We start from the raw sequence: 27,859 nt of genomic DNA, 5'->3' as shown, positions 1-27,859 counted from the left end.
AGGGACATAATTCAATCAGCTCATACCTGTCCACAGTGGTAGTTTTTTTTTTTAACTGAACTCTTGTATTTCATCAGTTGTTCCTTGAGCCACATGGCTCGGTCACCTGCCCCTGTTTTTCAGATGTCTCTGTTACTCCAGAGCGCTTAGCAGTTTCTCACCTTTGCTTGTTCTGCTCGGCTCATGCATGGTGCACCTTCTGTCTCTATCTCGTGCGTGTTTCTGAGGCAGGAATAGCAACGGTACAGCGTAGCTCTTTGTATCTTTCTCTTTTAGGTCTCTTACAGTGCTTGGCTCCTGCTTTTCGAGAAGAGGTGGAGTTGTACTCATCCAGTCATAGATATTTACTTCACTATTATCAAGTTGACCATTTTCCTACACAGTGATTTTTCATTTCCATGCCGTATTTAAGCATCATCCTTAAATAGACATTCTAAACAGCAGTGTGTGTCCAGCCAGGGCAGCCAAACAATGTTCCCAACTTGACAGAAGTGATAACACAGAAATGGATGTGACCAGGTCCACCCAAGCCCCACCAGTGACCAGTAACTCAGCTTCCTCCTGTCCTGTGCTGGCAGAAGTTGCTGTTGGCCATTAGGCACATCTGGATGTGGGTGATGTTAATATCAAAGGTGAGTCTTCTTAGCTGTCTTTCTTTTAGCTTTTCTGTATCTACCCATTCTTTGGAAAGCAGCTTTGATAACATCTTTCTGGGATATGTAGTTTACTCAACTGGTCAAGTGCTCTGCCATATTACAGAGGAGGAAACTAAAAGGTGAAGGCATTTCCTCCAAGCCCTCAGCAAGTACCAGTGGCTGCATAGTTGGTGCTTGCGTCTGCACAACCTGAAATCTGTGCTTTTAACCGCTGGCTCTGTTGCTTTGTTGTTTCTTGTTTGTTAGAAGAGGAAGCGTATTGTCTGGCTTGTTCTAGAGAATTCCATAATTGGATTCTGCTGTCATATTGATGTATTGAGTGAGATGCAATGATCTATTAGAGAGCCATTGGAGTGGGGGGGGATCCAAAATTGGCTTTATTCCGGTGGTCTATCTTTGGTAGGTTGAGAATGGTTTTCTGCCATTCCCCCTGTGTGGAGAACTTATCCTTATGAGCATTTAAATTGGCCTTTGCAGAGGCTTGATTTATTAAAAGAAACAGTAACATCAATAAACCAATTATTTAGCACCACAAGAATTGCCTTTGAATATATTAATGATGGAGAGAATTTTCTTCCCCTTTCATGGAAATATTTCGTTGGAATGAGCAATCGAAAGCCATTTATTGGTAGTCAGTATGTTTCTCAAAGAGTACTGGGTGCCATAGAGAAGGACCCACTGTTTCCAAAGTCTAGAAATAGATTTTTAAAGCAAAATTAAGAGTGCGAATGATAATGCCTCCTATAAAAAGAGAAATTTAAAAATCTTTTAAAAAAAATTCCCTTCTGACCCTGAGCTGAAGCTTGAATGGGGTAAGTTTTTGCCATCTGATGAAAGGTGTTGGGGCAGGCAAGCATTTCAGGCAGAGCTTGAAGAAGATGCAGGGCTTCACGTCCGGTCTTGATCCCTCAGAGCAGAGAGCTCTTGTGGGCAGTGGTGCCTGGTGGGGAAGTATTACTCCTCATCTAGCAAGTGTCATTCACCCTGGGCACACTGGAGCGAACCCCAGAATTTCTCCAGAGAACTGGGAACTAGACTCTCCTTTTCGTGAGTCACTGTGATGTCAGGAGAATAACTGGTGATAACGTGGGCGCATTTGCTGGCACCCAAGTCCAAGTGTGATTTTTGACAGGCAGCACAGTGTGCAGACGGGGCTGTCTCCTTCCTGGAGACCGGCCACACAGACGGAGAGCAGCCACTTAGCTTACTCTGGAACAGGCCTTTGGCATCCGGGAGCCGGAGGGATGTGGAGTTGATGAATAACTTGATTTAGAAGACTCGAAAACCCCAGGTGCCCGTGCTCCAGGTGGCAGTGGGACACTAGTGTGTGTGTGTTGGCACAGAGAAACGAAAGCACAAAGGGTGTTTAATTTTATTGAGTTAAAAATCCCGGCTCCTTATTACAAGGCCCAGGGTGATTGTCGTTGGGGGCGTCCGAAGCGCATGGTCTTTGATGGCGTCGCTGGAGCGTTTCCCTTCAGCCTTAGCCTTGAATCAGAGCAGTGTTCTCTGGGAGTCGTTAAACTAATTGGAAATGGCTGAAAAATGAGCCCTGGTCACACTTGAAATTCCATCGTAAGAGAAGCCTCATGATGGTCTGGAAAGTTCTAAATTTAACTTTTTTTTTTTTTTTTTTTAACTATAAGATGAGGGAGTTTGGGGAAGATGGAAGAGTGATTAACAACACAGGGTTTTCATTTCATCAGGACTGAAGCCATAAAAATGGTTGCTGCTCAGGAAGAGAAACCAGAAGAAAACTGCATAAGGGATTCCAAAAACACATGTATAAACGCATCATCATAAGTTTGATTAAAAAGTATGATAGTGGCCAGGTGCAGTGTGTAGCTCATGCGTGTCATCCCAGCAGCTCAGAAGGCTGGGGCAGGAGGATCACAAGTTCAAAGCCAGCCTCAGCAAAAAGCGAGGTGCTAAGCAGCTCCGTGAGACCTGTCTCTAAGTAAAGTACAAAATAGGCCTGGGGATGTGGCTTCGTGGTCAAGTGCCCCTGAGTTCAATCCCCCATCCAAAAAAAAAAAAAAAAATATGATACTAACTTGTGAGCCCAGCTGGCAGGGAATGAACTAGAACTGCTACAAATTGATGCTAAGTGCTGTCAAAGGGATAACACTGTAAACAATGATTTTTGCCTGTGGAACATTCTGTGTCAATGAAAGAGGGAACTCATCCTGCAGATGTGACTGAGAGACTGCAACCATCGGTGGCAGTAGTGATGTGGTAGGATAAAGATCTGTAGTTTTCCAAATGCATTTATGCATTTTTCCAAATGACCCAAGTCAATGATAATGACTGTGCAAGAAAAGCTAACGGATATTGGATATATAAAGAGATTGTTCATTTTTTTGAACACTGAACATACCAGCGTAAAGAGATGATCAAAAGTTGGAATATATATTCAGGGAACAGAACATCTCCCCAGAAATGGTGAGCCATATCAGTATCTTTTGAAAGGACCTAGGAAGTGTGACTCGGCAACAATCCTGGACAGAAAAAGGCTGTCTTCTCCTTTCTCGTGTGATGGAAGTTCCTGACGCAGGTGGAGTCTGTTGTGTCCTTTGATGTCTGCCTCGTCACCTGATTTAGTGTTTGGCATCGGGTCAGCCACACAATAGGGTTTCCTGTAGGTTTCCTGGAGGAAGCAATGGAGGTTAGCTACTCATGGGAGACTGACTTTGAAGAAGAATAGCACTTGAGGACAGAGTCAGACGAAACTGGGTGAATGACATTTACCTGGCCTCAGCTAACTTTGCCCTCGGGTGACAAAGTTGACAAAGCAACTCCAGGTTTTGGAACAGTCTCATTGATCTTCAAAGACCTGTAAAGATCTTTATAAGAGATATGCTTGGCTTAAAAAGACAAAGAAAAAGAGGCCCTTGAGAGGGAAATGGATTATAGCAATTGTAAATGGGGTGATAAATTAGATGGTACATTATGAGGCTAACATGCGGCGTATAAAGAAGATTTCTGACAGCGTCATGAAAACGGCTGAGCACCTTGATTCCACTTGGAGGGAGTTTACATAGTTGACTGAGTGAGTGGGAGAACTTACTAGGAGGAAAAATGAAAATAGTTCTGTTTTATAAAATATCAGCGTTAAAACATTAAAGAGTAATAAACTTATTCTTCTGCTCAAGTTTAAAAGGAAATAAAAATCTGCTGGTGTACCCGCACAAATGGATTTCGGGAAAGAAGCACATCAATAAATACAATCTTTGAGGGAAATGGAGGGTGATATAAATACATCAATTATAACACTAAATGCAAAACGAAATGTCATTAACCCTTATTTAAAAAAAAAAAAAACCACCCACATTTATCTGTTTCTTTGGGGAGGCATAGTAAAAACCAAGAGACGTAAAGAGAACGCAAAGTTAGGGAAATAAAATCTTATTATACAAAGGCTACTTTCATGGTATCAGAAAAGTAATTTCGTAGCATTAAGCATTAATATAGATAAACAGGGTTATCACAAATGGCAAACGGTTCATTAAACAACAAACATCTGATCATCCCACATACCAGACAGGAGGAATCGTGAATATGATGGAAGTGTTGAAGGTTCTTTAAGTGTGCAATTAGCGAGTGCTTGGAAGGTTAAAATATTTAGAGAATATAGTTTTAATGCTTTTTTATTTTTAAAGCTTGTGGGAACAGGGAAATGCTGGGATGTGTCTACAGTTGAGAGTGGGGAGTGGAACTGGCTGGTTCCTCTGGGAGCCCCAGGGGTCTTTTCCCCCATGCACCTGTTCTCTGGATCTGCAAAGAATTGGCTCAGGGAAATCTTGGGGATAAAATCCTCCCTGCTGATGAGATGAGGGGGTTGATGAAGTTGAGTGTGGTCAGCCTGAAACCAGTGGCTGCCCAGGGGTGGATCTGCTAGTGGGAACCGGCAGGAGCCCTCGGGGCCTTCATATATGGTTGGGAAAGAAGGACTTGGAGAAGGAAAGTCTGTTTTTGATTTTCTCTATTATTAAGCTTTGACATTATTTAGATGATTAGAAATCAATTTCCTAGCTAAGTAGAGTATTTTGTTTTTTTTGTGTTTTGTTTTTAAGACGATACAGTGTGGATTTGGTTGGAGAGCTGTGTGGGCTACCCACCAACAGCATCAGCATCTCCTGAATCAGAATCTGCATTTTACCAAGATCCCCAAGTGACAGGGGAACACAGTGAAGTTGGAGGAGGCTGACAGGGTGGCAGAGAACATAGGCTTTAGCATGGACCAGGCAGGTTCAGATTCCAGCTCCCACCTTGACCTTGGGCAGCTCTCTCAAACATTTCCAATCCTCTACATCTTCATGGGTCAGTAGGGATCACGATGGTCCCTATCCCTTAGAGCTGTTTTAAATGTGATACTGTATGGGAGCCACTTAGCTTTTACCATTGCTCACCAAGTGCTAGTCATTCGTTAGTAGTAATGAGAGGTATAATAAAAATTTGGATAAAAGAATCACATTGACTGGTAGCATCACGCAGAGGTTGTTCACACATTGGTTTACTGTTGTATTGGATTTTTATAGTTTTGATCCATACATGGACTATAATTTCACGTCTGGCTTTTTTCACTTATGAATATAAGTGAAATATAAGTATTTTTCTGTATTAACTTAATCTGGGAGAAGAAATAGAGCCATGCGCTGCTTCATGACGGGGTGAGTTCTGAGAAAGGCTCCATCAGTGGGTTGCCTGCAAACATAACAGGGAGCTCGCTCAGGCTCAGAAGTGGGGGGTCACTGGATGGGTTTCCCGATGCAGTCAGGAATTCGGTAACTTGACACGTGGAAGGCTGCTGAGGGTGTAACACTGCATACTGTTTTACAGAAAGGTGTTTAATATTTAGTACATAAGTAGAAGGAGAACATTTAAACACAGGTTAGAAGGTATAGTACAGATATGTACTGCCCAGTGAGATTTCAGTCAGCAGTGGTCCCCCTCTGTGACAGCGCCCCTATTAATCATATCACCTCTGGCCTGAGAGCCATCTTGGTTTGTGTAAGTACACTCTGATGGTCACAGAACAGCGTATTCCTCAACGTGTACCCCGGTCATTAAGCCATGGGACTGTTGTGTACCATAGTTGATGGTTGGCACCATCAGGGATGATGTACTTGATTGTGTGTCTGCCATACTCGATGTGACTGGCAGGCCTGTGGGTTTGTTTATACCAGCGCCACCACAGACAGGTGAGTGGTGTGTTGCACTCCATCCATGTCACCCGGCTCTGGAAATCTCTCCGCTCTCTCCTGGTCTTGTGGAACCACCTTTGTGTATGTGGTGTGTCATTCACTGAAACGAAGCCAACCCAGTCAAGCCAGGGACAAGCAGTCTCATGGATCATGTCCTTGTCTGTACCTTGGGGGTGATGTTACCTGGCTCATGTCTTCATGAGGGTGGTCACCAGGATGTGGAAACAGCTGTGTAGAAGGCAGAATGCTGTCCATGTCGTTGTCGAGAGCAGGTTGTATTAAAATGCAGGAAGAGCCTAGTGACATATTTACTTGTCAACTCCGCGACTTCACTTCCTAAGGAAGTAGTTTAGGATGCACACAGCGGTACAGCTGTGGGTGTCCTTGTGGCCGCATTGTTTAGAGCGGCAGAACATGGGAGCTAACAAAACGTTCACTCCTGGGGTGAGCTGCCTCCTCAGTGTCGAGAGATGCTGTGCATGTCGAAGGGGACTGCAGACCTATGCTCTGTCACACGGTGCCCCTAGACACCTGTGGTTAATTAAATTTAGTTAAGATGAAATTAAAATGAAAACTTCAGTTTCTCAGCCACACGGGACCCATTTCAGGTGCTCAGGAGTGGCTCCCATATTGGATAGCACAGATGGAGAGCGTGTCCATCACTGCAGAAAGTTCTAGCAGACAGAATTGCCCTAGAAGAACAAACCTTACATGGAAAGAGGATTCTTAGGAAACAGAATGGTTCAAATTAGTAGGGTGTAGGTAGTATAAATTGCGCCATGGGGCTTGGACACAGCCTGCCGTTTCTTTATTTTTCTAAATTCAGCCAAATTTGGCTGTAGGTGTCCCCCAGACACCACGAGGCAGAGATTTGGGGGTCAGTCTGCGGTTGAGTCTCCTCCTTCTCCTGTGGGTTCTGTCAGGACTCTTGGGTGCCAGGCTGGTTGTTGGTGTCATTGTGGCTTTTTGTTCCAAAGCCCATCGCCTAGCATTGGCTCTTACGTTGTTTCCAAACTCTTTCATCCACCACTTTTCCCCTGAATTTTACGGCAGCAGTTTTCAAGGGTTGGTGGAGAAGAAGCCGCTCTACCCTCTCCCTCTTCCGGCCGGTTGGGAATTGAGGTGGGCAAAGGCTGGAAACCGAACAGCAACTTCCCTGACTCCCCCCATCCATTTGCCAGTGCCCGCAGGCCCTGGTGGACGCTGCAAGAGGGCGTCATGGCAACCTGCCCCTCCTGGCAGCATCAGGCCTCCTGCACCCTGGCCTGGTGTCCAGATCAAAAGGCCCCTTGTCTCTTTTTGGGTATTTAGCAAACAGTCTGGCCGGCTGGGCTGGAAAGGAATGCTCTCTCCCAGCCTGGTCCTTCCCCACAGCTAAATGCAGCCTTAGGGGTGTGTTTGCTGTCTGTCTGGCTGTGTCTGTAGACAGTTTCTCAGGAAAGCTCCCGATTCCCCCTTCAAAGCCCAGCCCGCGAGTCTCCTTTTCTAAAATCAGCCCTTAACATATTCCCCTCCCGGTACAGAATTAGTCTCAGCTTATACACAGCTGCGGCTACCTTATATTCCTTCATGTTGAGTGTAGCACCCAGTTTTGAAATTATTTATGGGTGTTCTCTACGATTGAATGGCCATTAAACCCTAAAACGATCGTAGCTGTTCAGATATATACTTTGCCATCACTTTAGATTCTGGAATCTTTCAAGGATCTCGAGAGAACTGAGAATACCGTGACAAACTTGAATGTGCCTCACACGGACTTACCAGGTTTTTAACGTGGGCCGCTTAAACTCAGATTTGCTTTTGAAAAGAAAATTGGATCGCTGATGCCGTCAAAGGCTTGCCATGATCCCGTTCCTTTCTGTCCCACCCTAGAGGTCACCACTGACCTCAAGCTGGTATGTATCCTTTCTGTCCATGTTTTTCTTCTTTTCCCACTGACCTGTGCGCCTACATCCAGTGCATTCCATTTTAACTGTGATGCTTTAAAAAACTGGCGCGCTGCCTGTATTTTGGGCACGGACTTCTCACTTGGTCTTACAGTCCTGAGGTCCATCCTGTTGCCACACAGAGATGTGGTTTATTTTAACGGTGGAGTATTCCACTGTGTGGATGTCCTCGTTCGTTTATTCTCCTCTCCGCAAGACGGGTGGGTTATTATAGCCACACGACAGTGAAAACCCTGCCCCCCGCGGCAGCAGGACTTTCTCTGGGGTAATCATCACTCTCAAAGTGGATCTGCTGATCAAAGGGTCTGCGCGTTTTCAACCTGAGCAGGTGCTGTCGCCCACTGGGGGTTTAGGAGAACACCTGTCTCCCCGCATCTCTTCCAACCTCGGGCATTGGAGTTCTGATTTAGTTTCCCCAAGGTACACGCTGGTGACTTGCCGTGGTTTGAGTTTTTGCCTCCCCCTGATTTCTAACTGGGGTATGTGGTAGGCTGAGGACAGGCTTGCCCCGGAAGTGGATATGCGGGTGGAAACCGAGACCACAGAGCATAGGCAGGTTAGAGGAGGTGGCTGCAGTGTGGGCTGTGCAAGAATTTTCCGGCCTGAACTCTGGAGCTTAGGACTGGGGGGTATGGTTTCCTTCTACGTGGGTTTTGGGATTGCACTCGGAGGCGGCTGAAAGAAGCGTGCCCCACTGTGAGAAAGCCAGCAAAGCAATGGGAGCCCCGCTTGGCTTCCAGCAGAGGTTTGGAGGAGTGATGTTTCAGGGCAGACTCAGGACCTGGAGGCCTGGCTGAGTGACCCTGGGCCTGTTGCAGAGGCCAGTGCCTCAGGGGTGCTTTACCTGCAAAAGGTTAAGTCTAATCCCAGGCTCATTGCATTTTGGGTGCAAGGGGATGAGATTACACATGGAGAGTGCTTCGCCCAGTGTGCTAACACTTTGTGAACACTCACTGTGTGCTTTGTAATCCGTGCTCTGAGCCTGGGCTTGAGGGTTAGGTGTGGCATTAATTTCAGAATCCCCAGGGCTGCAAGGGGGTGGGTACTCTGAAAATGTTTGTTGAATGACTGTGTGAGTTTCTACTCAGTGACTCTTCAGTTGGCTTCAGTTTGTACAGCTTATAAGAGCACTGAGAATTTAGGAGGCTGAGGCAGGAGGATCAGGAGTTCAAAGCTGGCTTCAGCGATTAAATAAAGTCTTAAGAAACTTAGCAAGACCCTAACTCTAAGGAAAACACTAAAAAGGGCTGGGAATGTGGCCCAGTGGTTGAGAATATTTTTAATGAGGAACTGCTACTGTGGTCTTAAAGCAGAGATGAAGACTGTTAATTTACCTTCATCTTGAAATTTCTAATCACCAGCCATGAACTTGAAATTAGATTTTTTTTTTGTGTGTGCGACTCTTTGTTTTCCTATGGCCTTTAAAAAATGTATTCTTCTTATACTTTGGATGGATGAGGTCGAATGACCCACAAGCCCAACCTGTGTGGCCACCCTGAGGATTAGTGTCCCATGATCATCTTTCATACGTGGCTGTGTGGGGGCTCCTGGCTGCTCTGGGAGGCTCTGGACGCATCCTGGGCTCTCTGGGGTGCCTCCTCTCAAATGCCTTCCTACTGTGGAGCCTCGGAGATTTGCACAGGAAGTGCCTTTCTCCAAGGATATTTAGGGGAAGACACTGAGGGTTCCCTCTCCTAAGTTTCGTGCACTGGAGAGGTGGAGGGTGGGAGCAGAATGGAAAGAAACGGAAATGTCTTCAGACTCGAGTTATTTGCATCTTAGGACACCACAGGAAGGACAGGAGGTGGATTAAGAACTCAGTGTGGGCGGGGAACCGAACAGGGCGAGAGGCTGGTTTCGTAAAATGAATGAAGAACCGGTGCCGCTCAGAAACGGTGCTCTGCGTGAAGATATGGAAATAATGTGGCAAAGACTCCATCGCAAAAGGGCCTAATCAAAAAATCTCTCAGAGCCGGGGAGAAGGGGGTGCAGTCATACACTGGCAGCCGGTCAGAACTGTGGGGGGCCAGCATCAAGGAAGAGGGCCTGAAATTCCATTGGAATCCCTTTTTAACTACTGTCCCCTTGCATTGCCTGAGATTTGGGGGATGAACGTATTTGTGGTGTGTGTGTGTGTGTGTGTGTGTGTGTGTGTGTGTGTACCTGCATACACATCACTTACCCTGGTCCTAGGAAGAAATTCAGCACTGGCTCTGAGAGGTCCTCACACTGCACTCTTCTATCTGGGATTGTCTCACTGCTTTGTTTTAAAGAACAATTGCTGTTACTCTTGTGTAAGGTGATGTGGTGGGTGTGGTTGTACATCCAGAGTTTCCCCCGGACCTTAAGTAATTCAGAGTTTGTCAAGAGAAGGGAAATGAGGGCACAGGTGTCAGAGCTGGGTGCCATACGGTAGGTGCTGCGTGAGAAGGATTCCACGATGGTCCCAGGGCTGGGCAAGTGTGCGTTTGACAGCCCTATGTTAGTTCTGCTGGAGTCTTACAAAACAGAGGGAGGCAGATAGAAAGAGGACATAACTTGACGGTGAGTACTCTTCCTGCTAATGGTGTTTCCCATTATTAGGCACTTACTGTATCCCAGGCCTGGTTTAGTCCAACCCCTTCCAGATCCAGAAAAGGTAGAGACTCTCGAGATCATAATCTGACCCCACAGGAGACGGAGTCTCAGGGAGACTGAGCAGCTTGCTGGGACTTGGGCAAGAGCTGGGCTGTCAACCTCGGCTTTTCCCAGTCCCAGCAGCCCCTGCTCTGGTGCTGGGTGGTGATGAGCAGGGCAGAGCCTCCCTGGGGAGGCAGAGTAGACCCAGGGCCTGGCCTGAGGACCACGCAGGCTCTGGAGGCACGTGGGGCCTGGATCTGGAGACCTTGGAGAGCAGTTTCACTTGAACGGCCTGGAGTGGAAGCTGGGCATGCAAATGAGGGTGGAGAAAAGGAGCTGGGGAGGAAGTGGAGGCAGCGAGGCGAAACCCATTCCCGGGGCCCTGGGCTCCCAGGCTTGGTTGCTGTGGACCAGAAACCTAATGGAAAATGAAAATAAGAGAAATAAAGAAGTTGGGCTCCTGACGTTGGGTCACTTCTTTTTACTTGATCCGTGAGGCAGTGAGGAAAGCATTATTCTCTATTCTCTCACCACCATCTTATGAAAGAAATCACGTTTTAATAGGACAATGGGGCGGTAGGCCATCCTCAGAAAACAAGGCCATTCTCTGCGTGGAACGCGGCCAGTCCTGGGAAGCGCTCCCTCTTAACCGGCCCCTCGTTTTCTACCCTGTCGCTGACCAGTGAAGGCGTCCTCACGGACAGGGTGTTCTTGCAGGACACAGTGGGACATCAATGGTCGAGACCGTTCTGCCCGGAGGCTGATGCGGGGGAGGAGGTGCTGGGCAGGTGGGAGGATGTGGGCAGGTGGTGTCCAGGTGTGTGGGCAGTTAGGCTTCAGGGAACGGGTTTCTAGAGCAGGGAGGCTTTGGTGTGTGTTGAGGACCAGGGGAGACCTCTGTGACGTCTCGGAGTGAAGAATGCCTGAGAAAGGAGAGGGGAGACAGGTCAAAGGAGTGGACCTACATTTTTTTTTTTTTTTTTTTAGCACCTGCCAGGTGTGCCTTAGGTGAGAAGTGGCACTGAATGTTCGTAGAATATCTTTGGGGACAGGGACAACATTTCTCCATTTCACAGAGGGGAAAACCGGAGCTCTGGGTGTGTTCCATTCCTGCATTGCCTCACAACCAAGTCGCAGAGTTGGGATTCACACCGAGTCTGGCACGTGGTGCTGTTGCCAGCCTGGACCCTAACCCTAACTTTAATTTATTCAGAGTGACAGTAGTGACGCGTCTCGGTACTGCGGTGTTTCCCTTTGAAACTCGTGCACTTGGTTGTCTTGTGACGATCGTGGTTGGTTCGGTTCCTGGTCAGTGGCAGAGTGGCCTCCGTCATGTACAGATCTGCATTTGATGAGCTGTCTTTCCCAGAGTGCATCTGGAGTGTACCCTGAGTGTCCCCAACCCAGCTGCCCCGTGGAGTCTGTGCGGCTTCCTCGAGGAGGGCGTAGACCTGGGAGTTTCTGCCCCTGGGGAAACTGAGGCTCAGAAAGAGGGCAGCAGATGCAGGTGTGGCCAGGCTCCTAGCCCTTGTCCACCAAGGCTCTTCCTGCCGGCACCACGGATGGCCGCTCAGGTTGGCGTGAACCCCAGGGGGCTTCCCTGAACACTCCTAATGGACCCTTTGAACAGCTGCCCAAGGCCGGTTTTCAGATTTTCAGCCCTTTTCGTCTTCCGGTGGAAGCGCTGACTAGCTGGTTAATGGGCCCCGGATCTCCAGGCCACTGAACTTTCTAATTTTCTGGCATTATCCTTGGAGAAAATCCGCTCTGTGTCTGACTTAATGAGCTCAGTCAAAGGCACCCTCGGGTGGTGGGCAGCGGCTCTGATGGCCGGGATGGGGTTTGGTTTCCACGCGGCGGGAGGAGGGCAAGGCTTTGGCCATGATCTATTGATCACTCCCTTGGCCGAGTGGCTCCTCTGAGTCCCCTGGGAGCCTGGGTTGGCGGCCGCTCGAGATCTGCCTCAGCAAGGACTCCTGGTCTTAGCGTAGCCCGTGCCGTTTCCTGGGCTGGGTTTCTGGAAGTTTCTGCTCTGACGGGCAGCCGTGTGGTGGGACCAGGGCAGCTCACCCAGAGTCAACCCTTCTCTGCTTTCCGAGCAGCCCGGGGGTTCGTTCTTGGCAGAACCAGCTCCTCCAGGGAGGGGGCACGTGGGGCCCACGTGCACGGGTGGAGGTCTCTCAGCGAGACGCCCTGATAAAACATCGACCTCACTGACTCGGTACCAAGTAAAGTCCTGGTCGGTTGGTTTTCAAAGTCTTAAGGACACCTCGGCCATGAGGATGCTGGCTGGTTGGCTTTGCCTGCTCTTCTGGGAGTGAAGCAGCCGTGGGGGGGAAGGGCCCACAGCCTGGGTGCCTTCCTGCCATCGTCTCCTGAGTCCTCGCAGGTAGGGGTGGCACTTGGAATGGCGTCTCCCCAAAGGACTCATGCAAGCCCTCGTCCCTGGCACCTGTGAATGCCACCCGACCTGGGTGTGGGGCCTTTTCGGGTGTCACTGGTTAAGATGATCCTTCTGCATGAGGGTGGCCCTGATGCCCACCGCGGGTGTCTTTTGAGTGAGAGCAGCCATACAGACCCACGTCCGGGGAAGACGCCACCTGAGGACAGAGGCAGAGCCTGGAGTGCTGTACGCACAGGCCACGGGATGCCAAGGATGACCAGCAGCCCCAAGCTGGGGACCATTCTCTCCCAGAACTTTCAAAGGGACAGCGGTCCTGCCAACCCCTGGACTTTGCATTCCAGCCTCCAAAACTGCAGAATTGTGGATTTCTAGTGGGAAATTGTTATGGCAGCCCTTGGAAAGATCTCAGTAGGACAATCTTGAAGGGCCCTAACCCCATTTTACAGATGTGCAAATCAAGGCTCAGAAGGGGCTAAACTTCCTACCCCAGTTCTCTCGGCTCACGTGTGGAGACAGATCCCGTTGCCACCACCACCAAGTGTGTGCTCTCACCTGTACCACCGAGCGGGCGAGGTGGGAGATCTCTGATGCCAGTTATCTAGGACACCTTCATGAGCAGTGTCGCCTCCCAGGGAGGCCGCCCCGTTGCAGTGCAGATTTGCACCAATTCCTGGATTCGCTCAGAAGTCCCGAGTGACCTGGGGAGCATTTGCTCTCACTGAGGGGACATGGGCTTTTCTGCTTTCTGCCCAGCTGGTCTAAGTGTGAGGTCTGATGCCATTTCTCCCCACCCGTGAGGAATGGGGGTGATCAAGGACCAAGCCCCATGCTAGGAGGTCAGCCCGCCCGCCCCAAGTCTGTAGCTGCAGAAGGTGACAACCAAAGGGGAGTCATTTCTTTCTAATCTTTCTGCTCCTGCTGCTACCCTCCCTCCACAGCTGGGAGGAACATAAGTTAGCAGGGGCCAGAGCATTGGGACACTGGGGGGCAGTGACATCACCTCCTGGAATTGTTATGGGCTGAATTAGGTCCCCCAGAATTTATTTGCTGAAGCCCTCACCCCAGTCCATCAGAGTGTGGTTCTGTTTGGAGACAGAGCCTCTTCAAGGCTATTTAGGATGGGTGCGGTGACGTACACCTGTAATCCAGGAGGATGGCAAGTTCCAGGCCAGCCTCAGCAACTTAGCAAGACCCTGTCTCAAAGTAAACTATAAAAAGGGCTGGGGATGTGCGCCCCAGGCTTCAATCCCCAGTGTGGGTGGTAGAGGTTATTCAGGTAAAATGAGGTCATGTGGTGGCCTGGGGAGGAAGACCAGGAGCTGAGGGTGGGAAGATGGCCTGAGACAGGGGGATTGTGTGTCAGGAGCTGGGAGGAGAGATCTGGCAGGGGTGGAGATCTGGCTGGCTCCAGTGTCTGGGTGACAGGTGGGTCTTGGGCATCAGCGAGAGCACGTGTGGGGGACCTGGAGCTTTGCTGAGCTCAGCACAGCCCACGTAGTAAGAGAAGGTGCTTCCAAAGGAGACTAAGAAAGGAGAAGACCAGAGCACGGAGCAGAGAGCTGCGGGGAAGTGTTTGGAGACGCATCAGGACAGGGCTGGGCAGAGGAAAGGCCCGGAACCATCCATGGGCTGTGGGATTCCCAGGGAGAGTGGAGGGCCCAGAGCCACGGGGGCATGACCATTTTTTGTTTTAATGGGAGGTTTTGAAATTGGTGGTAGAGGCGCTGGGGCTGGGACTCAGTGGTGGAGCCCTTGCCTGGCATGCATGAGGTACTGGCTTCCATCCTCAGCACCACATAAAAATAAATAAGGATATTGTGTCCACCTATGACTGAATATATATATATTTCCTGCTCACCTTTCTGCCCAGTTAGCAGTTACCAGTTCTCCAGGTCTGAGGACACTGCACTCTGATCCTTACACAGTTCCCATGGTAGCTGTTCATGTATGTGTGTGTGTGTGTGTGTGTGTGTGTGTGTGTGTGTGTGTGTGAATAGATAATCTGAATTTAACTTTGCAGAATTCGTAGCCTAGCATGCATGCTCTTCTGTAAGTAGAGGCGTTTATTAATTGGAATTTTTATTATTTTGAAAAAGAAATACACCAGATGGTTGAGTATTTAAAATGCACACAAACACCGGATGAAAAGTCCTCCTTTCGCTCTGATCCAGCCCCCCCCCCCCCCAGTCTCCTTCCTGCGGGCACCTCAGCCTTGCTCTGCTTGGGTTGCTTGTTTGTTTACTAAATGGATTTCAGAGATCTCTCTGTCAGAACAGAAGGAGAGTCCTCATCCTGGTTTTTGGGGTCCATGGTGTTCTGTGATAGGATATACCATAAATCGATGCACCAGTCTCCTGTAGACAGGTGGTTCACATCTTTGCTGTGACAAACATTATTTTGTTTGATGGCTTTATACATATGTCATTCTAAATACGTGGAATTGTTGATCTGAGGAGTCAAGTGCATTTGTAATTTGGATAATTGCTGCCTGATTGTTCTCTAGGGAAGCTGTATGAATTTACCCCCCACCAGCAGTACCGAATGTGCCAGTTTTCCCACTGCTTTCCAATCCACTGTGTTATCACACATTTTGATCCTACTAGGTGTCTGTTGTATTTCTCTTATAACAAGTGAGCGTCTTTTAAGAAGAGCAGGAACCACTGAAGTTTTTTTCCTACAAGCTGCTTATAGCCTTTCCTTATTTTTCTGCTGAGTAATTAGTCATATTCTTATTGATTTGTAGGAGCTACTTACATATTAAGGAAATCAATCCTTTGTGATATGAGTTGCAGAGGCTATTTTCCCTCTGTAGTCAGATTTATTAGCCCTTTTTTTTCATGGCTTCTGGACTTCATACCACAGTTAGGAAGGCCTTCCTCACTCCAAAATTACATATGAAGAAGCAACTTTGATTTACTTTTCCTATTTAAGTCTTTCACCCATCCAGAATTATTTTGGTTTTATGTGTGAGTGAGGGACCCGGTGATATTTTTTTTTTTTTCCAGGTGGCTATTCCGTTGTTCCGATCATTTATTGAATGGTCCATTCTTGCTCACTGATTTGATCTGTGGTGTGTGACCACATGATCACAAACTTTGTGTGTTAAGGCAGCATACATTTGATCATCAGAGTCTCTGGGTCAGGAGTCTGAGCGCTGCTCAGTGGGCTGTCTGGAGGCCAAGATCAAGATGTCCTGGGGGAGGTGATTGGCAGAGTTGTTTCCTTGCAGCCTCTGGGTTAAGGGCCTCCTGGTCTTGCTGGCTGTCAGCTGGAGTCTAGTTCCTTGTCATTGTGAGTCCCCAGTGGGGCCTCTTTTTTCATCAAGTCAGCAAGAAAGACCCCAGTGTGGCGGGAACCACAGTGTGCCCGTCTGGTCACATTTATCTTATCCTGTCGATTAGAAGGAGGTCACAGGTCCCCTCCACATGTGGGGGAAGGGGATCACCTGTGGGCATCCTGCCAGGAGGCGGAGACCATGCAGGGGCCGTGAGGGTCATCCTGCGTCGCTGTCTTCATTAGACTTTGCTCTCTCAGCTTCGCAGGAGGGAGGGGGAAGAGAAGCCCACTGAGAGTCGGGAAGTGGGTGCCGTGCAGCTGAGTGCATCTTTCCGAGTCCCTGGCCTTGGAGCCTGGCCCTGGCTGGCCGTGGACTTCATTTCACTGAGGCCCTTTGGCTTCATTCCTTGGCTGAACTTGATACCAGGGCTTCACGTCTCCAGGCTGAGAGGACCTAGGAACTGCTTGGGCGTAGGGGAGGCTCACAGCCTGGCTTCAGTGCACCTGGCGTTGAAGTTCCGTGCTTTATGAGGGATCGTGCTCCTGTGGGTGACTAAGGCTTTCTGGATGCCCCACGACTGTAACTGAGGATCGGCGTGCGGTTCCACGTGGGCACGCTGTCCTGGTGGGAAGCAGCGGGTCGCCCGAGGGGCAGGGATGTGTTGGAGGTGCTGACGGGCAGGGTAGCCGCCTCCTGGCAGGACAAGAGCCTGCAGAAGAGGCATCTGGAGGGGGGCTGGAAAGGCCGGCAGCTGTATTTTCTCCATTCTTTCTGTTTTCCCCACATTTCCGTAAGTCAATTTCGTTACCCACAGTTTGCAGCCAAAAAATAAAAATAAAAAAAAGCACCACCGTTCCCTTTCCCAAAAGTCGTTATGGACTGATTGGCCTGCTGAGTGGAGAGAATTTCAACTGGAATTGAAAAGGGATGAGTTAAAGAAAGTTAAAACAAACAGCAGCAAGCCTGGTGCTAGCGATGTGCACTCGGGCTCTGAGCTTTGCAGGGTAGGATGGTGGCGGGTGGTGTCCCCGTTCCTGATGGAAGGACGCAGGAGGGGCCGAGCCAGAGAACCGGCCAGGAAGAGAGAGCCCCAGGGCGGTTTCCAAAAAAATGGAAGGTGTGAAGCCGAGAAGGAGCATTTCGGTGGCCCCGAGGGTACTGGATGTTTCTCAGAGCGGGTGAGCCTGGACAGTGCCCAGGGCCATCCATGAAGGGGACCCTTTTTGGAGCCAGGCAGCCGGCGCTGGCTGGTGCTGGTGGAGGGGTCTCTTTTCCCTGGGAGAATAGGGTGCTGGGACTGTGTCCTGAAGCAGAAAAGGGATGGTCTCAGATGGGGGCTGCCTGGCTGGGGTGACGTGGGCCACACACTTGCCGGGTGGTGTTTTAAACTCGTGACGCGTGGCCACCGGGCCGAGTTTGGACTTGGAGGTGTACGCGGTTAGATCCTAGTCCCTCGGCCATCCGGGCGGGCACAGTCGTGGGGATAAGTTCTGTGTGCCCAGCTCTTCCCTAGATGCAGAGGGTCAGTGTCCTGGGGGGAAGGAGGAGGGGGCAAGGACTTTGGCTGGTGGGGCTGGACAGTTGTCCCACAGCTGGTGATGGGCGCTGGCTGGGGGTGGAGGGTGCTCAGAGGAGAATGTGCACGGGAAGGAGATGCGGGCGGAGGTTTCCCCCAGGAATGTGGACAGTCGGGAGGGGGATGTTGGAATATCCTGCATACTCTTCCCTGTCTTCTGGGCCCGTGGATGAATGTGGTTCCATTCACATCCAGCTCACTGAGATCCAGGCATTGGGTTAGGCCCTTGGGACTGGCAAGGTGAAGAACAGTCTGTTCTCTCCACTAACTCATTTTGGTCGGGAGGGAGAAGAATACTCTCAAGAATCTGAGATGAAGTTGGAATAAATGAGATTTACTCTTTCTCAAAGAGTCTGTTTGAGCTGAGTTGTGTTGTGTGGTAAGTTGTGGGTGTGTGTGTGTGTGCACATGTGTGTATGTGCTGTTTGGCTTTTAATTCTTCTTGGAGTCTTGGAAACTTGCATACTGAGAACATATTTATGAACTTTTGGGGGGAATGTTATTGGTCTGTTGAAGCTCAAGCTGAAATTTAGTACCTCATGAGACAGGAGGATCGCAAGTTCAAAGTCAGCCTCAGCAACTCCGTGAAGCCCTAAGCAGCTTAATGAGACCCTGTCTCTAAATAATTAAAATATAAATTGGGCTGGGGATGTGGCTTAGTGGTCAAGCACCCTTGAATTCAATCCCCTCTACCAAACAACAAACAAAAACTGCATTACTCAGGTACATGTTATGGCTGTTGAGTGACTTTCAGAAACTGCTAGAAGTAGTTAGCCATTGGGGATTCAGGCTTGCTTTCTTATATGTTTCTCTGCTACCTCATCACGTAAGATGACTGCTTGAGTACCAGCCATGGTATCTGAATTCCCGCTGGAGGAAGGCAATAGGAAGAATCCTTCTTGGAACGCTGAGGCCGAACTTCTACCCAATTCCATTAGCCAAAACTTAGTCTCATGACCACACTTTATTGTAAACTTGATGGGGGGATGTACTCAGGTAAAACTTGACCGGGAAATGTGCTCTTAGTAATTAGTAATTTACATAATGCAGGGGGGAGGGGTGTGTACATTCATGGCTTAATTATGAAAGGGAAAGGATCAAACAGAAATTTACTTCTGCAAACTTGTTTAGGGAAATTAGTTTAGAGGGAACAGGGGTGTGTTACAGAAAATATGTATTACCCTCCCAAGTGACTTCAGTAGGGAAGTAAGAGGTACCCTGTTAGCATCCCGGCAGGGAGAGATTCAATTATGTTCCTGTGTTAGTCTGTTTGGTTGCTATAACAAAATACTTCATCCTGGGTAATTTATCAACAACAGAAGTTTATTGCTCCTAGGTCTGAAGTCTGGGAGGTCCCTAGATCAAGGTGCCAGCAGATCTGATGTCTGATGAGGGCTCTCTGCTTCATAGATGGTCTCCTCTTGCCGTGTCTTCATATGTTTGAAGGGAGAAAAGGCTCCTTCAAGCCTCTTATTTATAAGACTCAAGTCCCATTAGAGCCCTCCTGACCTAATCAGGTGCCCAAGGCAGGATTGCACTGGGGATCAGATTCCACACTTGAGTTTTGGAGGCACACAAACATCCAGTCCCCGGTTAGAGAAAACGGAAGGTGGTTTCAGATCAGACCCACGTGTCGATGGTCACCGTGGCTGGCATCCCGGCTTGTGGAGGCAGGTTTATAGGGCTCCTTGTGTGGGAGGCTCTGTGGAGTAGGCCCTGGAGGTAGGTGCCCTGGGGGTCTTTACTGATTTCCCCATGGCTCTGATTCTACCGAAGGATGCAGGCTAAACCAGCTAGATAAAAATAACCCAGAGCTCACGCTCACATGTTGGTGGAGGAAGAGAATTGACATTGAAGCGTGTCCCCCTTTGCATCAAAGACAGCGTGGAAACTGTAGCCCTCTGTGAGCTGAGCTCCTGCCTGTCTCCAGCCTCGTTCCCCCAGAAGTCTGAGTGCCTGCCCTTCTGAGCCGCAGAGCCAGCACCTGCCTGGGTGGCCCAGGGGTCCAGGGCAGGGCAGCCTCGGAGGCCAGCATTTCCTGTTCCCGGGGCTGGAGGTCTCACCGACTCCAGAAGTCTGGCTTTTCCTAGAAATGATCATGGAGCTGGAGAAGCCAGTTACAAAGTAAGTTGATCACCAGCTGAGTCCAGGAGCATCCAGGGCCTGAAACGTTTCAGTGTTAAACACCCCCATGTCTCTCAGGGCTGGGTGCTTTAGGTGGTGGGAGGAAAAGGGAATTCTAGCTTACATGCTGCTTACACTTCAAGGGGCAGAGTTAGGGGTGTATTGCTTCCCTAAACGTGGGCTCATTTTATTTGTTGAGTGTTTTTACACCTTTCGTGAGTACTCAAATTGGAAGAGGGCTTTTAAGTAAGGCTTTCAGATTCTCAGCCATTTTCTGGCATTTTTTCTCACAGTTGAACTGTTTTTCTTTCCCCACATTGAAGAAAGTTCCACTCCAGATCTGGAGTGTCGGTCAGCTGGGGTGTTGTCTTCTTAGCCATGCCGAGGAAAGACGGGAAGGAGGAGGCCCGGTCTGTACAGACTGACCTGGGAGCTGCTCTTGGTGATGGCCCCTGAGGTGGAATGATCTAGATTCTGCTGTGTGTCTTCCGGCTGAGCGGCCCGGGCTCCTGGATAGGATAGCACTGTTTAGAGTTTTATCACAGGATAGACCAGGCAGGGGGACATTCTGAGAGGCAAAGAGATGCCCAGCTTCAGCAGTTCCATAGTTTGCTGTTGATTGTCTTGGGTACACCAACCTGTGACCTTTTTGACCTTGGGAACTGAAGTTGCACGTTTTAGCAACTTCCTGGGATGTGGATGTGGATGTGGCATGATGCTGTGGCATGAGGCCGTGCCCTTCTAAGGTAGCTTTGGGCTGGGTAGAGTTCACATACCCTGGACCTTGTGGCTCTGTGCTGAGAAGGGTGAAGCTGATGTCCTTCTGGGCCAAGGTCGTTGAGCTGGTGGCTCTGTCCAAGGAGGATGCTTATGGCTCTTGGTTTCAGTCCGACTTGCGGCTATTCTCCGAGGTACATCTTGTCTTCTCTTTGGCCACCTGTTTATCAATGCCAAACTTCACTCAGAATTTTCGAGAAAGGCCCTGTTATCCCTCCACTGGGAACATCAAAGCTGGCTTGAAGCGCTCTTGTCTTGAAAATAACAGGGTGATGGAAAGTTTTAAGAAATGGAGCCTCTTAATTGAGCCTTAATTTCCATTGAAGTATTTTTATAAGATTTATAACTGTGTTTAGTAGCTCTCTAATGATATCGTCAGTTTGCATAATGCTGATTATCCAGGCAATTCAAAGTCATTTATAGCTATGTGCTCATTACCAGGTGGCACATATTACCCCATTTCATTGCTGGGGAAATTGAGGCTTTTTATGGAGAAATAAATGACCCATAGAAAGGAATTGATAATCAGGTCTCAGGATTCCCCAGCCTTTTCCTGGTGCCTTTACACCTTGACTGTGTCAGGACCCTTGTTAGGGGACTGGTCTGCTGGTTGGCTGGTTAGCTAGTTAGTTGATTTGGGTCATTCCATTCAGAAATGGGATTTCTGTTTCTCTTTGTACATCTAAAATGGAAATTGTAGTCCATTTAGCTTACCTACTGTGAAGGTTAATGAGTGAATGTGAACTTCGTTGAACAGTCTGGGAGAATGACACTATGAGAAATGTTTTTTTATTAATGATAAACTCGAGCTCAGTTACTGGGCCTCATGAAAGTGTGCAGGATTCTAAATGTGGACGGCAGGGGCTGGTGAGGCCTTGCGTACTTACCCCCCGACCAGGCAGGCTCAGGACTTCTTCTTGTCATATTTTTCCCACGAAGGCAAGTGTTTTGCAATAGCCTGTTACCAAGTCACAGTTATTAACTGTTCATTTTTAATGTTAGTTTTATTAACATTAATGAAAGATATTTATAACTACAAGTTTCCACTGGAAGTAAGTAGTTATTGTTACCACACAAATGTGTTCGGCTTCAGCCAAGAAGAAAGATTTGACATGTTGGTCGTTTAACATTTAGGCAAATGGACAATTTGGGCTGCTGCTTTTGAACTAGTCTTGGGAATTTTGGCACCTCCAGTAGCCCGAGGATCCCAGTTTGGAAACTGTTGTTGTATACCCTTGGTACACTGCTGACCTCCAGGGCAGTTAGAGTGTTAATCGTATGGATTTTGGTTTTCATATTGTCTAGGGGAGATCTGATGTATAGGAAGTAGTCTCCCCTTATCCAAGGAGGATATGGTCCAAAATCCTCTATGAATGCGGGAAACTGTAGATAACATCAAAACTTTTGTATAAACGAAATAGCTATTAAATGACTAATGGGAAGATAGTGTATACTGCATGGATACGCTGGACACAAGGATGATTTACAACCCGGGCAGGAGGGAGTAAGCTGGTGCAAGATTTCATTGTGTTACTCAGGACAAAGTGAGATTCAAGACTTACACATTTTTTTTTTAATTTATGGAAATTTTCATTTAGTATTTTCGTACTGCTAACTGAAACTTTCGAAAGTGAAATCAAGGATCATGGGGCCTACTGTACAAGAAGAAAGAAAAACATAAAAAACTTTTATATCCGGGACTGTGGTCTACTGTGACTGGGCACTTTCAGTTCTCCATGCTTACGGTCATTAGGTCACATTTTGGGGAGACACAGAGAGCAGTGAGGAAGGCTGAGTCTGAGGAAGGGGGTGGGTTAGGGGGAGAGCAAGAGCCCCCAGGCTGAGTATCTGGGGACCAGAACTGCGGGCTCTCTGTTTTTCAGCAGTGTGACCTTGGCTATGTCATGTAACCTTTCTGGTCTCAATGTCTTCATCTGTAAGACGAAGGCAGTTACTACCTTAGTGTTTTGAGAATTAAATGGAATTTTTTTTTTTAATAGAATCCCATAAAATAACTCATGGGGATCACAGACCCTGATTTTTCAGAAGGTTTGTTTTCAGATCCTCATATTTTAAGGGTACATGTCTCTGATGTTCATTTAGATGGTCCCGTTGCTGGGACCCCCACCCCTCTCTTTGGGGATGGATATTAACTCCAGGGGTCCTCTCTTTGCTTGCAGTTCACCGAAACCACAGTTAGCTCCAAAAACCCCCTCGCAGGTTGGTCTTGGCCGCTCCTGCGGAGCTGGCACTGCCCTGGCTATTACAGGCTGTGACACAGCAGCTTGTAGGTGTGTGTGGGGGGTCTTCCTGGAAGGTCAGAAAGCTGCCTTTTCGACTCATGGTTCTCCCACTAAATAAGCCTCATGGGCCGGGAGCTCGAGCTGCCTGTGCCGTCCATCACCAGTTGTGTCTTGTGGCGGTCCTGGACTGCAGTGCTTAGCCACGTGCAGGGCCGAGCCGTGTCCACACCGAGGCCCAGGCTGCAGACAGCTCCTGTGGGCAGTTTCTTGGAGCTGCTGTCGATGTCACCTGGGAGAATCTCTTTCCTTATCTGAGGGGAATGGGGATGTGTTCCAAGATCCCTGGTGGCTTCAACAATGGAAGTTTGTCGTCCTTCAGTTCTGGGGGCGTGGGATCAAGATTGGTGCCTGCTGGGGACCGTGAGGGAGAATCTGCTCCCTGCCTCTCAGTAGCTTCTGGGTGACTCCAGGCCACCTCTGGCCTTCCCTGGGTCGTGGAAGTATCCTTTGGTCTCACCTTCATCTTCTGATGTTCTCCCCTGTGTCTGACCTGTCTGTGTCCTGTTCCCCCCCTTTAATCCCTGATGACCTCATTTTCATCTGATGAACTATGTAAGGACCTTATCTCATCGATAGTGACACACTGAGGTACTGAGGCTTAGGACTGCAGCATATGGTTGCTGGAGTCACGTTTCAACCTGTAACAGGCACTTTTCACTAATTTTCACAAAGGCACCTGCTACTTTCCAAGCCATGCTGGGTATGTCCAGAGGGGCACCTGTGACATATTCACCTGAGGACATCTGGGGGTAGTTGCTACCTGCCCTGGGGTCTGTCGTCCTCCTTCCGCTCTTCCTGTTTCGCCCAGACGCAGCCTGAAGACAGCTTGACCTCCTTCAGTGGCACCCCTGACTCTTCTGTTCCTCTCTCAAGGCCATTACTCTGGTACAACCTGGTGCCATTTCTAGTTGCTGCCTTTGAATTAGTCCTGGGAACTTGCTTGCATATTTCATCTCTTTGGACCTTATTTCTTTACCTCTTTTGTAAGCACTTTGAAGACAAGAACCATAGCTGCTCTGTATTGGGTAGGTTGGGTTAACTATGTCACAAAAATTAATTTTACCTCTTTCTTTCTACTTTTCTTACAATGTGACGACTAGAAGCATTTAAGGTAATAGGGGCTTGCACTGTATTTCTTTTGGATGGAGCTAGTTCCTGCTTTCTCCCTGTATCCACAGAACAAAGTGCATTGACCTGCTTGGGCTTGAGGCTGGTTGAGGGTCTCTCGTCGGAGGTACGTTGGCCTCTCAGAGCACCTCATGCAATGCTGGACCCTCTGTGGAGCCTGTACTGGGTTGAATGATGGCTCTCCCTAAAGGTGTGTCCATCTAGAGCCTGGGAATATGACCTTATGTGGAAAAAGTGCAACTAAGTTGAGGATCTTGATAGGAGATCATCCTGGATCGTCCAGGTGGGCCCCAAAGTCAATGACAAATGGCCTTTAAGAAGAAGGGAAGTTCAGACAGAGGAGAAGGCAGAGTGGAGATAGAGGCAGGGACCCAAGTGATAGTGTATGACCGTTAGCCACCAAGTGTCACCAGCTAGCTGGGCTGGCCACCTGAGCTGGGTTCACAAGAGCTGGCTACCTCAATAAGTAACATGAAACACCCAGAAATACCTTTTGCTTGCAGGAATCAGGGACGGCTCTCGACCTTAAGGGTCCATTGGAAAGAGAGAGAGCGAGCACGCCCGAAACCATCCTCTTTATTGAGGGGAAGACATTTGGGAAAGTTCAACCCAAAGGAGTCAACGGATTGGGTTTCAGGGAGGTGTAGCCCAGTCTCACTGGGTGACGCCCACTCCCAGAGCTTCATTCCCCTGACAAGTGGAGGTGGGGTCCACCTGCTTTCGCACACAGCGGAAGCCAGTTCCACACCTCCATCGCTCAAAGCTAAGGGTACAGGCTCATCTCCTATATGGCAGTTCCCGACAACCAAGGACAGCTGGCCTCTACTAGAGAGGAGAAGACAGACATGGGATTTCCTCTCCTTCAGAGTCCCCGGGAGGAACCAGCCCTGCCAACACCTTGGTCTTAGACTTCTGTCTTCCAGAAGAGTGAGAGGATGAGCGATGCTGTTTTCAGTTGCCCTGTCTGTAGCCATTTGCTGTGACAGCCCTAGGAAGCCAGCACAGGGGGAAATGGGACGTGGCACACTCTCCAGACCCCATGACTGGGAGAGAGGAGTTCTTTGAAAGGACCAGAGGAAGCCCACACTGAAAGGCCTGGCCATCACTGCCCTGCCTGAGGATTATTCTAGAAAGCACAGGCGATGATGTATGTGAAGTATTTGCAAACTTCCCACAGTGAAGGACATTTTCCTAATGACCTTGGAAGGTGCCCTTAACCTTGACAATGAAGTGGAGGGAGTGTTCCTTCGTGCCAATCATTGTGGCCGTCTCGAGATGCTTGGCGTGTAGGCATTGCGAGATGGTCCTCCAGGTTTCTTGGTTATTGTCTCTATTTGTATTGTTGGCTAAGGAAAGAAGAGGAACAGTTTGCTCATTTTTTTTTCTGCTTGAGGAGAAATCTGCTGTCTTCTTAGTGCTTGTTAAATGCTTGCTGTTGGATCACTCCATCTTGGGGAAAACAGCTTGACATGCTGGTTTACCTAGAGATTTTGGGTTCTCATCAACCATTTTACAAAGAGACCTCACATTACTAACTGTCAAGTAAACATCTTTAGCTCATGTACAGCAGACTTTCTTGGCCAGTATTTTTGTTTACAAGGAAGAGAAAAGACAGCTGTGGATTGTTTAGGGTGCACCAGGGGCTTTTGCATAATTGTTGAAGTTAATCCTCAGGCCAGGCCTGTGAAGTGCTCTTATTGCCCTGATTATATTATAGACAGGAATCCAGATCTCTGAGAAGTGAACTGATTTGTCCAGGGGCACACAGCAAGGGAGAGCAGAGACCCACCCATCCGAGCCATTATCAGAACCAAGTTTTTTTTTTCCTTTAAGGAAATCTTTACATCAAAGCTAAATGTTTGAGCCAGGTAATCTGGGCTGCTTTGGTTGGGTGGGAATGGGGTGGGGTGCCTTGGATGGGGGCCAGCCTGCCCTCCCCCAGACTCTCTAAGCATGGCCACGTCTTTTGAACATCACTGTTTTACTTGCTTCTTCCCACACCCTACCTCTCTCTGTGGGATTTCCTTGCATTTGTGGCTTGAATTATTGACCCTTGAGTGTTTTGACTTTACATTCATATATTAAACATTTGTCAGCTCCAGGACGATCCAGGTCCTCACAGGCAAGAGATCACAGAGATGAGACAGTCTCTCTTCCTCATAGAGATATTCTGGGTGTTGCTGGAGGGCACCTAGGTAGCTCTAGGAAGAGGCTCAATTCTGGAAACACTTTCTATGTGTAATGCCTTAAATGGGCTCTTAGAATGATAATTCATTTCATTTTTTTAAAGTGTCCCTTTGGTATAGAGGCAAAGAAATCATTTGAACAGAACTTGTATTGTAAATCCTTCACCAGAATATTCTTGATGTTCAGGGTCAAAGAATTACTTAGAACTATCTTTGAATTCAACTGTTATAGTGATAGGCACGTGTAAGGATGTGTGTTAGATCATGTATTAGGATAGCATAGGTCTTGGCTGCAATAACAAATTTCCCTCATAGTTTGTTGGTTTGACACATAGAAGTTTAATTTTCACTTTCATGAAGGCCCTGCAGGTTGAATGGCAGGAGTGAGGAGGGGATTCTACTTCTCGTAATTGCTTTGACCGTGCTGTTGGAGGATCTGCTGCCTGGAATGTGATCACAACAGGGGAAGAGATTGGAGTAGCTGCCATGTGCTGTTCTTCTGTTCTTCACCATTTTGGTGATGTCGTCTTTTCCTATATTCTACTGATTGGAACTACTTATGTGGCCTGGCCTAACCTGGGAGGTGGGAGGTGGTGCAGGTGGACTGTGAGATGAAAGTTTCTCTGCCATAGGTAACACAGAGCTCCCCTGTTGGTGATAAGCTCATTGAATCTGAGCGAAAGCTCAGGCTTGAGTAGTGTTGGGCCCATTGACGTGGTGACAAGATGAATCCTGGAGCCCCTCAAAGCCAGGGATGATAGCTGTCTCCCACCAAGAAGTCAGCCTCACACTTTCTCAGCACTCAGCAGATGCTGGTCGAGTTGAGTGAATGAGCTATTTAAAATCTATTCTGGATTTTGGTCTGATTTTTCAGGGTTGCATGCTCTATAGTGTGGCCGTCTGCTTAGCCAATGTTCATGCCACTTGTCTTGGAGGGGGGTCAAATACCAGTCGTGGCAGGTTCCAGTGTTTTACTGCCAGAGTCTCTGCATTTCATAGGGGTCATCTCCTTAAAGACCTTCTCAGGGGAAACCTCTTCCACAGACACAGTGGCAGAATTCAGTGCTGGCAGAATTCAGTGCTGGCTAGCTGCTGGTGGCCAGGGCACGGGCTTTGGAATTAGACAACCTGGGCCTGGATTCTACTTCTTGCACTTGATCTCTGTGTGACATCGAACCACTTAGTGAATCTTCTTGAGCCTTAGTTTTCCCATCTATAAAGCAGGTGGGAGGGAGAGATGAGGATAAGGACACCTGTGTGTTGTCAAGGGTTCTATTCATAGTTTTTATTAGTTTGCCATTACAAATTCTTACCAGCTGGGTGCCTAAAATCACAGGAAGTTTGTTCTCTCAGAGTTCTGGAGGACACAGGTCAAAATCAAGGTGCCTGGGGTTGTTTCTTCTGAAGGCTCCGAGCGAGAGAATCTGTTCCAGGCCCCTCTCCTGGCTTCTGGTGGCTGCTGGCACCCCTTGGCATTTCTTGCTGAGCAGTTGACCGACTCGAATCTCCATGTTCCCGTGGCTTCCTCCCTATGTCAGTGCCCATAGGGATATTAGGATACCAGCCATTGCATTAGGACCCACCCAGATCCAGTGTGACCTCTTCAGAACTAGACTAGCTCTCCAAAGACCCTCTTTCCAAGCACGGTCACGTCCAGAG

General features: G+C 48.5%; 1 protein-coding gene across 2 annotated transcripts in view; it reads left to right on the top strand.

Moving 5' to 3' along the window:
- Ldlrad3 (low density lipoprotein receptor class A domain containing 3) overlaps positions 1–27,859 on the top strand; it is a 253,725-nt gene that overhangs the window by 50,173 nt on the left and 175,693 nt on the right. Inside the window, exon 1 of one of the 2 annotated variants that reach the window (XM_078046229.1) lies at positions 407–632. The exons of the other annotated variant lie outside the window; for it this stretch is intronic. The gene's annotated coding sequence lies outside the window, so the exon portion shown is untranslated. Of the gene's footprint in view, positions 1–406; positions 633–27,859 lie in introns of those variants that run through there. 2 annotated transcript variants of the gene reach the window in all.

Source organism: Ictidomys tridecemlineatus, chromosome 4 (assembly GCF_052094955.1).
Source record: "Ictidomys tridecemlineatus isolate mIctTri1 chromosome 4, mIctTri1.hap1, whole genome shotgun sequence".
In the NCBI taxonomy this organism is placed as follows: Eukaryota; Metazoa; Chordata; class Mammalia; order Rodentia; family Sciuridae; genus Ictidomys; species Ictidomys tridecemlineatus.
The sequence above is the reverse complement of the archived record's forward strand: the minus strand, read 5'-3'. Positions and strand labels throughout refer to the sequence as shown.